The sequence below is a fragment of the Mesoplodon bidens genome (genome assembly GCF_964165515.1).
Source record: "Mesoplodon bidens genome assembly, chromosome: 12".
In the NCBI taxonomy this organism is placed as follows: domain Eukaryota; kingdom Metazoa; phylum Chordata; class Mammalia; order Artiodactyla; family Ziphiidae; genus Mesoplodon; species Mesoplodon bidens.
The window spans coordinates 30,455,815-30,465,938 of record NC_138168.1 but is presented as its reverse complement, the minus strand read 5'-3'; the positions used below and the strand labels follow the sequence as shown (position 1 = coordinate 30,465,938).

The 10,124-nt window shown below is 36.1% G+C and overlaps 1 pseudogene across 1 annotated transcript; it reads right to left on the bottom strand.

The window, feature by feature from the left end:
• Window positions 1-1,452: 1,452 nt before the first annotated feature.
• LOC308626105 (small ribosomal subunit protein eS1-like) lies at window positions 1,453-2,308 on the bottom strand (annotated as a pseudogene). The gene has a single exon. The product of its transcript is annotated as a small ribosomal subunit protein eS1-like (transcript).
• Window positions 2,309-10,124: the final 7,816 nt, after the last annotated feature.

Genomic DNA, 10,124 nt, shown 5'->3' with positions numbered 1-10,124 from the left:
TATAGGAGTAATATGCAAATAGAGATTCTAAACTTACTGCACCATCATTTTTAATGAAATAAGTTATTCAGCCCTTACATTTAAAGAAATAATAAAATTATGCCTTGGCTCAGCACACTGGAATAGAGAGTCCCTTTCTCTTAATTCACTGATTGCCAATTCACTTCTCTTCAAATCCACCAAATGGATTTGAACTTTGTGAACTAAAAGGATTTTTTTCTTTTATCTTAATTTAGGTAAGCTTGACAGTAAAGATGCCTAGTTGTGTATAAATTATGTGCCAATATATTTTTACTCATATGTAAATATGCACAAAAATGAATACTCAGGACAGATTGCTAATTTCATGCAATATTAATATAAATTCAATAAATACATTACTGCCTCTCAACGATGAGAGCTATAAAACAGATAAACCTCACTTGCACCTGTAATGTTTTGAAAATTGAATATTTACAAAAAATTATAAAATTGTATCTAAGTTAAAAATTATAATTATAGCATTTACCTTAATTTTATTATTTTCTATTACTTTCAGAAAATTTTTTATTGTAGAAAAAGAAATTTATTTAATTTTTATTATAATTGAGGGTATTTACTACAGGTGGGAAATGTTTATTAGCAATAATTTTACAATTTGGTTCTAACAAAGTTTTGAAATCAAAGGGACTCTCCATTGGGCAGCAGGACATTCCTACGGAATTCTACCAAAGAGATATTTTTTCCAATAAAGTTTGTAGACCCTTCATGATTAAACCAGTTCTTCACCTTCATGAAGCAAAGTGTAATGATACAAAAACAAAAAAACTGAAGAATGATCATGGGGTGAGCTAATGCAGATGTTGAGTCAACTTTCCCAGATTCTGTCCATCCTGTCCATTATCTCCAAGCACATGTTGACATGTATAGATTTGCTTCAGTCTAAGCAACCTAACCATCACAGTATAAAGGTAGAAGAGGTGATATATCAAGGAAAATATGGTGGGAATACATGAAGCATAAAAATAGAAGAGAGGCAAAATGTATACAGTTCAGAGAGGAAGAAATCTTGGACATTTAAGACTTCATCTCATAGCACAAAATGTCAGTAGGCATGGATGAAAGGAGGAAGATACCTTTACTTTACCACCTAGTTATACAAGCTGCCCTTAGCATCAGGGGGAGGGAGGACTTGTTTATTTTTATTTTTATTTTTGTTAAGTATCACAAATGAGGTATTTTATTTGTCACCATTAAAAGTCTGATTTTGGGGCTTCCCTGGTGGTACAGTGGTTGAGTCCGCCTGCCGATGCAGGGGACACGGGTTCGTGCCCCGGTCCGGGAGGATCCCACATGCCGTGGAGTGGCTGGGCCCGTGGGCCATGGCCGCTGAGCCTGCGCGTCCGGAGCCTGGACTCCGCAACGGGAGAAGCCACAGCAGTGAGAGGCCCGTGTATAGCAAAAATAAATAAATAAATAAATAAATATAAATAAAAGTCTGATTTTTAAACAGATTCCTGGACTGGTGGCTCATATCCATCAGCTCGTTCAACTTTAGCACCTGTCTCGTCCCCAGTAGCTTTTCCAGAACTACTACCTTCACCATGTAACTCCATGAGTTTTCCCAATTCAAACTTGGGCTTCTTCAGCATTTTTACTTTTCTAACAAAGACATCATGGAGTGGATAAATAGACTGGCAGGCCTTTTCTATGTCTTTTCCAATGCTGTCTGGAATCAATTTATTGACCATCTCTTTCAAGTCATTTGTCTGCACCTCTCGGGTCATGATTTCCATGATCTTCTTGCGGATCTGGCGGACCTGCTGGTGCTGGTCATAAGAGGTCTTCCGAATCTGATTGTTGCGTTTTTTTAGTAAAACCCACACAGAACGATGAAGCAAATAACCATCCGTAGTCTTGACGTCAACGTGAGCTTCAATCATGGTCTGCCATTTTTTGACCATGGAGCACATTTTGTCACGGGTAAGATCCATGCCATGGAAATTAGTCAGGCAGTTTTTGCCCTGAACGTCCTCAGTAATAAGCTTGAATTTTCTAAATGCAACTTCATCATTCTGCAGATCAGCAAGGCTCACTTCGAACACACGACCCTTGAGGCCATCAGATGCGATTTTGGTTCCTTGAGTTCTCGTGACTAGTGTTTTCCCAATAGTTCTTATATTGAACATAGCTGGTGCTTTCACATCATACCAATCTTTCTTAGAAAATGGGTCAACCACTTTCTTCTTGGCTCCCTTTTTACCGCCTTTTGTAAGGCGCTTGTTCTTTCCGACCGCCATGGTGCTATTCTTTTTTTTTTTTTAATTGACATATAGTTGATTTACAATATTGTATTAGTTTCAGGTATACAGCAAAGTGATTCAGATATATATAGATATAGATAGATTACCTATCTATCTGTTCTTTTCTGGATTCTTTCCCCTTATATGTTATTACAAAGTATTGAGTGTAGTTTCCTGTGCTATACATTAAATCCTTGTTGTCTATCTATTTTATATATAATGATGGGTATCTGGTGATCCCATACTCCTAATTTATCCCTCCCCCACTCTCCCCTTTGATAACCATAAGTTTGTTTTCTATATCTGTGAGTCTATTTCTGTTTTGTAAATAAATTTTTCTATTATATTTTAGATCCCACATATAAGGGATATCATATAATATTTGTCTTTGTCCGATTTACTTAACTTAATATGATAATCTCTAGGTCCATCCATGTTGCTGCAAATGGCATTATTTCATTCTTTTCTATGGCTGAATAATATTCCATTATATATATATAATATATATGTATATATCACATCTTATTTATCCATTCATCTGTTGATGGACACTTAGATTGCTTCCATGTCTTGGCTATTGTAAATGGTGCTGCTATGAACACTGGGGTGAATGTATCTTTTGAATTAGAGTTTTGTCCAGATATATGCCCAGGAGTGAGATTGCAGGATTATATGGTAGCTCTATTTTTAGTTTTTGGAGGAATCTACATATTGTTTTCCATAGTGGGTTCACCAATTTACATTCCGACCAAACTGTAGGAAGGTTCCTTTTACTCCACACCCTCTCCAGCATTTATTATTTGTAGACTTTTTTTTTTAACACCTTTATTGGAGTAAAATTGCTTTACAATGGTGTGTTAGTTTCTGCTTTATAACAAAGTGAATTGGCTTTACATATACGTATATCCCCATATCTCCTCCCTCCTGCATCTCCCTCCCACCCTCCCTGTCCCACCCCTCTAGGTGGACACAAAGCACCGAGCTGATCTCCCTGTGCTATGTGGCTGCTTCCCACTAGCTATCTGTTTTACATTTAGTAGTGTATATATGTCCGTGGCACTCTCTCACTTCATCCAGCTTATCCTTCCCCCTCCCTGTGTCCTCAGCTCCATTCTCTATGTCTACATCTTTATTCTTGTCCTGCCCCTAGGTTCATCAGTACCTTTTTTTTTTTTAGATCCCTATATATGTGTTAGCATACGGCATTTGTTTTTCTGTTTCTGACTTACTTCACTCTGTATGACAGACTCTAGGTCCATCCACCTCATTACAAATAACTCAATTTTGTTTCTTTTTATGGCTGAGTACTATTCCATTGTATATATGCACCAGATCTTCTTTATCCATTCATCTGTCAGTGGACACTTAGGTTGCTTCCATGTCCTGGCTATGGTAAATAGAGCTGAAATGAACATTGTGGTACATGCCTCTTTTTGAATTATGGTCTTCTCAGGGTATATGCCCAGTACTGGGATTGCTGAGTCATATGGTAGTTCTATTTTTAGTTTTTAAAGGAAACTCAATACTGTTCTCCATAGTGGGCTGTATCAATTTACATTCCCACCAACAGTGCAAGAGGGTTCCCTTTTCTCCACACCCTCTCCAGCATTTATTTTTTGTAGATTTTTTGATGATGGCCATGCTGACTGATGTGAGGTGATATCTCATTGTCATTTTGATTTGCATTTCTCTAATGATTAGTGATGTTGAGCATCCTTTCATGTGTTTGTTGGATAAACCATATTAACAAATTGAAGGAGAAAAACCATATGATCACCTCAATAGATGCAGGAAAAGCTTTTGAAAAAATTCAACACACATTTATGATAAAAACCCTCCAGAAAGTAGCCATAGAGGGAACTTGCCTCAACATAGTAAAGGCCATATATGACAAACCCACAGCCAACATCGTTCTCACTGGTGAAAAACTGAAACCATTTCCTCTAAGATCAGGAACAAGACAAGGTTGTCCACTCTCACCAGTATTATTCAACATAGTTTTGGAAGTTTTATCCACAGCAATCAGAGAAGAAAAAGAAATAAAAGGAATCCAAATTGGAAAAGAAGTAAAGCTGTCACTGTTTGCAGATGACATGATACTATACATAGAGAATCCTAAAGATGCTACCAGAAAACTACTAGAGCTAATCAATGAATTTGGTAATGTAGCAGGATACAAAATTAATGCACAGAAATCTCTTGCATTCCTATACACTAATGGTGAAAAATCTGAAAGAGAATCTAAGGAAACACTCCCATTTACCATTGCAACAAAAATAATAAAATACCTAGGAATAAACCTACCTAAGGAGATAAAAGACCTGTATGCAGAAAAATATAAGACACTGATGAAAGGAACTAAAGATGCTACAAACAGATGCAGAGATAGACCATGTTCTTGGATTGGAAGAATCAACATTGTGAAAATGACTATGCTATCCAAAGCAGTCTACAGATTCAGTGTAATCCCTATCAAACTACCAAAGGCATTTTTCACAGAACTAGAACAAAAAATTTCACGATTTGTATGGAAACAAGAAAGACCCCAAATAGCCAAAGCAATCTTGAGAAAGAAAAATGGAGCTGGAGGAATCAGGCTCCCTGACTTCAGACTATGCTACAAATCAAGACAGTATGGTACTGGCAGAAAAGCAGAAATATAGATCAATGGAGCAAGATAGAAAGCCCAGAGATAAACCCACACACATATGGTCACCTTGTTTTTGATAAAGTAGGCAAGAATATAAAATGGAGAAAAGACAGCCTCTTCAATAAGTGATGCTGAGAAAACTGGGCAGCTACATGTAAAAGAATGAAATTAGAACACTCCCTAACACAATACTCAAAAATAAACTCAAAATGGATTAAAGACCTAAATGTAAGGCCAGACGCTATAAAACTCTTAGAGGAAAATATAGGCAGAACAGTCTATGACATAAATCACAGCAAAATGCTTTTTGACACATGTCCTAGAGAAATGGAAATAAAAATCAACAAATGGGACCTAATGAAACTTAAAAGCTTTTGCACAGCAAAGGAAACCATAAACAAGACAAATAGACACCTTTGACAATGGGAGAAAATATTTGCAAATGAAGTAACTGACAAAGGATTAATCTCCAAAATTTACAAGCAGCTCATGCAGCTCAATATCAGAAAAACAAACAACCCAATCCAAAAATGGGCAGAAGACCTAAATAGACATTTCTCCAAAGAAGATATACAGATTGTAGACTTTTTATAATGGCCATTCTGACTGGTGTGAGATGGTACCTTATTGTAGTTTGATTTGCATTTCTCTAATAATTAGCAACGTTGAATATCTTTTCATGTGTCTATTGGCCATCTATAAGGATGTGTTTGTTTCAAAGAGCAAAGCTTTTACTGTAAGTGTATTAGTTACAGTATATAGCACTTAATAGATAGTAGATGCACTTACCTATCTTTGTTATTTATTCATCCATTTATTCTTCTTTAAACATTGAGGCTTAAGAGCCTCATGTATCACTCTCCTAGGTGTACATTCTAATGGTAGGAAAAACATGTTAATCCTTGATTATATAGAATAATATCATTGTTAAGAAAAACATGTAAGAGTTAGAAATAAAAAAATATTTTTAATGGTGACTAATAATAATTCTGAGGTTGTTAATATAAATTTTCTTTCTAAATCATTCATCTGAGAATCATAACGTAGCCTTAATCTCATGATTTAGATAATTGGAAAGTGACTCTTTTTAAAATTAAGTCTATTGAAATTGTATAATTAGATATCCAAAGTATAAAGTTTCATAAAGAAAATAAATAACAGCAAGGCATTGCATAAAATCTTTTGGAGGAATAAAGATATTAAGTTAATTTTTTGTCATTTAATATTGGGAGGATTTCAAAGCCTTGGTTATTGCATGCACACTTTTAAAACTTATTTCTATTTAAGAATAAGCTGCATGTATATTTAGATGCATTAAAGCATAAGATATTATTTTAATAAAAGTATAAATTCTAAAGTCATGCCCTTTTCTGAGATATTAACTTCAATTCTGTAATGGGTTTTTAGCCTGTCAGATTTAAAAACAGCTGGAGTAAGAAAGATAAGTGAACAATACACATGAACAGAAGTTTAACAGAAATAAAAAAGTGAGAAATTTTGGTCAATGGAAGAGAAAAAGTAGAAGTCTTGGCAGAGAAATAAGTAGACCATACTTAGTTCTTAATGGCATGCTTATGGGACATAGCAATGTGTGTAGACCCACAAAGCCAATTTATGGCACACTTTACAATTGCAGTGTTGTTGTGCAAAGGGGAATGTGCCGTTGTAATGTGTAAACACAAAAATAGAATATATGTCTTTTTAATGAAATATTTTGCAAGGGTGTGACCACTTTTAATAAACTTATAATTTCCACTCAGTCTAAATACCTACCAGGTATAATTCCAGATTTTATCAGTATAAAGGTTGTGTATGTGTGTTTGTGTGTGTGTGTGAATGAGAATGCAAGCAGAGAGGGCGGGGTGGGGGTTGGGAGAGGGAGAAAGGAAGGGAGAGGTGTAAAGAAAAGGGAAAGAGAGAGAAAAATATATGCCTGGACCTCCTAGTGAGTAGGATTATATTTAATATAGAACTAATCTGGGCATAATTAGATTCAACAAATCTTATGTTTCCACATGTTGCTAATATCCATTCCTGAGGAAGTGGTAAAAACTGCATAACATTGTTCTGACTTGGTCTGAATTCCTCTTGTTTCATTGTGCAGCTTTAGCTTATCCTCTTATTTCCTTCCACACTATTTATGCTCCATTCTGTTCTGTCCCGATTTGGTCACCATCCTCTTGTAGGATACAGATCATGAGTCTTTACTTCCAAATTTGTTACGTGTTCATTTTAAGACACACTGTTATTGCCAAAGAAGATTTGCTTCTCCTCAATACACACTGCAAAACTCCAATGGCATGAATGCTTACAGAGGGCTTAGATGGCTTTTGTGCTGCATATTCAGTTAGGAATGCTCTCTAACCTGAGAAATCTTTGCTTATTTTCTCTATGCTTGATTCTTTGTCAACTTTCAACAGGAGAGTTTGAAATAATTCTTGGACAAAGAGCTGGACAGAGGGGGAAGCAGTTGCCTGATTACAATCTATAGAAGTTCCTAACCAAACTGATTCTGTTAGATTCCACACCACATCCTTTATATCTTTCATGACAGATGGTCACTGTCCTCAGGCCCAAGAATGAATCATTATTTGTCTAAATGGGTCACACTGGTTTCATTCCCATTCACACTGCTCTTAATTCCCTAAAGTGATTAGTTTAGGCCTGGCAGGCTACGTGGCTCTTGCCAATGTTACATGGGGGAACTCTGCTGCATGTCATTTGGGACAGATTTTCCACTCTGATAAAAACTCTTTTTCTGAACTGAGAGGTTATCATGAGAATGGAATCCACAGCATCTTGCAACCAAGAGAAAGCTCACCTGATGATGGTGGAGCAGAAACCTAGAAAAAACCCAGGTCTATGTACAGCTATGTATCACTATGCTGAGCAGTTTAACTAACCAATCCCAACATCTGTCCCAAATTCCACTGAAAGCAGAGATTGGTAAAAACATACACTATTATTTCATTAAGATGCATAGCCTCAGTTTTTATAAATGATGAAAGGGAGAGTGGAGATAGAAAGGAAAAAGCTTTTCTTTTTTTTTTTGATGCGTTATCAAACTGATCACTGTTTGTATCAAATGTGGCTAATTGCTCCACCTGGAGCTACTTTCTTAAAGAATCCAAATGAAGAACATAGGGCAGCTCTAGAATTGGTTATTGTGATATAGATTTGGAAGAAAAGAAGAAAACTTTATCTAGGGGCTCATTCCTCCATTGTGTAATTTGGTGTTCAAGAAGAGAAAGAAAAAAAGATCTAGAGTGGTGCATAGCAACACATAATGGTACATATATGTACCTTCTATTTTACTGTTTCTTGAGCACTTCATTCCTTTGTGTAGAGAAGTCTCTTCTGGTATATTTTTTCTAAATGAAGAACATTCCTTGTAGTGCTGGTCTGCTAAAAAGAAATTATCTCTCTCTCTTCAAAAAAAAAAAAAGCTTCAATCTATTTTCATTTTTGAGAGATCTTTGAACTGGGTATAAAATTGTGGGTTGACATTTTACTTCTTCCAATACAGCCATACCTCTTTTTATTGTGCTTCACTTTATTGTGTCTTGAAGGTACTGCATTTTTTACAAATGGAAGGTTTGTGACAAACTTGCATCAGGCAAATCTATCAGTGCCTTTTTTTCAACAGCATTTGCTCATTTCATGTCTCTGTTTCACATTTTAGTGAGTTTCACAGTATTTCAAACATTTTCATTATTATATTTGTTATGGTGATCTGTGATCAGTGATCTTCAATGTTACTATTGTCATTGTTTTGAGGCACTGCATTAGAAGGCAAACTTAAGTGATAAATGTTGTGTCTGTTCTGACTGCTCCAGCAACTGATCATTCCCCCTCTCTCTTCATCTTCTCAGGCCTATCTCTTCCCTAAGATACAACAATATTGAAATTAGACCAATTAATAACTCTAAAATGGTGTCTAAGTGTTCTAGAGAAAGAAAGAGTCCCATGCCTTTCACTTTAAATTAAAAGCTAGAAATGATTAAGCTTAGTGAGGAAGCTATGTTGAAAGCTTAGATAGGCTCAAAGGCCTCCTGTGCCAAACAGTTAGCCAAGTTGTGAATGCAAAGGAAAGGTTCTTGAAGGAAATTAAAAGTGCTCCTCCAGTGAACACACAAACGATAAAAAAGCAAAACAGGCTTATTCATGATATGGAGAAAGTTTTAGTGGTTTGGATAGAAAAATCAAACTAGCCACAATATTCCCTTAAGCCAAAACCTAATCCAGCACAAGGCTCTAACTGTCTTCAATTCTATGAAGGTTGAGAGAGGTGAGGAAGCTGCAGAAGAAAAGTTTGAGGCTTTCAGAGGTTGGTTTATGAGGTTTAAGGAAATACATCATTTCCATAATGTAAAAGTGCAGGGTAAATCATCTAGTGCTAATGTAGAAGCTGCAGCAAGTCATCCAGAAGATCTAGCTAAGATAATTCATGAAGGTGGCTACACTAAACAACAGATTTTCAGTGTAAACAAAACAGCCTTCAATTGGAAGAAGATGCCATCTAGAATTTTCATAGCTAGAGAGGAGAAGTCAATGCCTGGCTTCAAAGTTTCAAAGGACAGGCTGTATTGTGTTTGAATCTGGTCCTATTGATTATTTATCACTTGACAATAACTAGTTTTTCTTATTTTTCTGCATATCTTAAAATTTTCACTGAATTCCAGATATGGGCTTTAGATCTATAGAGACTGAGATTAATAATATTTAATATGAATATGGGTTTTTCTTCATTCAGACCATTAGAATGGAGGGCTATTCAGTCAGTCTAATCAGAAACTTAGCTGGGTTTTGGTTTTGTTGCTTGTACAGTTAATGTCAGTATATTACAAGCTTCAGTTCCTCTGGTTGTCAACTAGCATTGCATTATGGGAGGGCAGATTGGGGTGCAACACAGTTTTTTTTGAGCACTTATGTTCCACATTCAGCTTTCACCATCTCTGCATGCCCATACCACAGAAAGGGTCTCTCTCCAAATTCTTGTCTTTCCCTCATTCGATGGCTGATATTGCTTGTTAATAAGTACCAACTTTGTTTTAGGGGTAGGAGGTTCTATGTTATCCTTGTCTCACTTCAGCCTTTGGGAGGCCATATACATCTGGACCTTGGTGTGGGATTATTGTAGCATTGATAATCCATTTCCTCATGGGAGCCAAATCCTACCTTATATCTGTGGT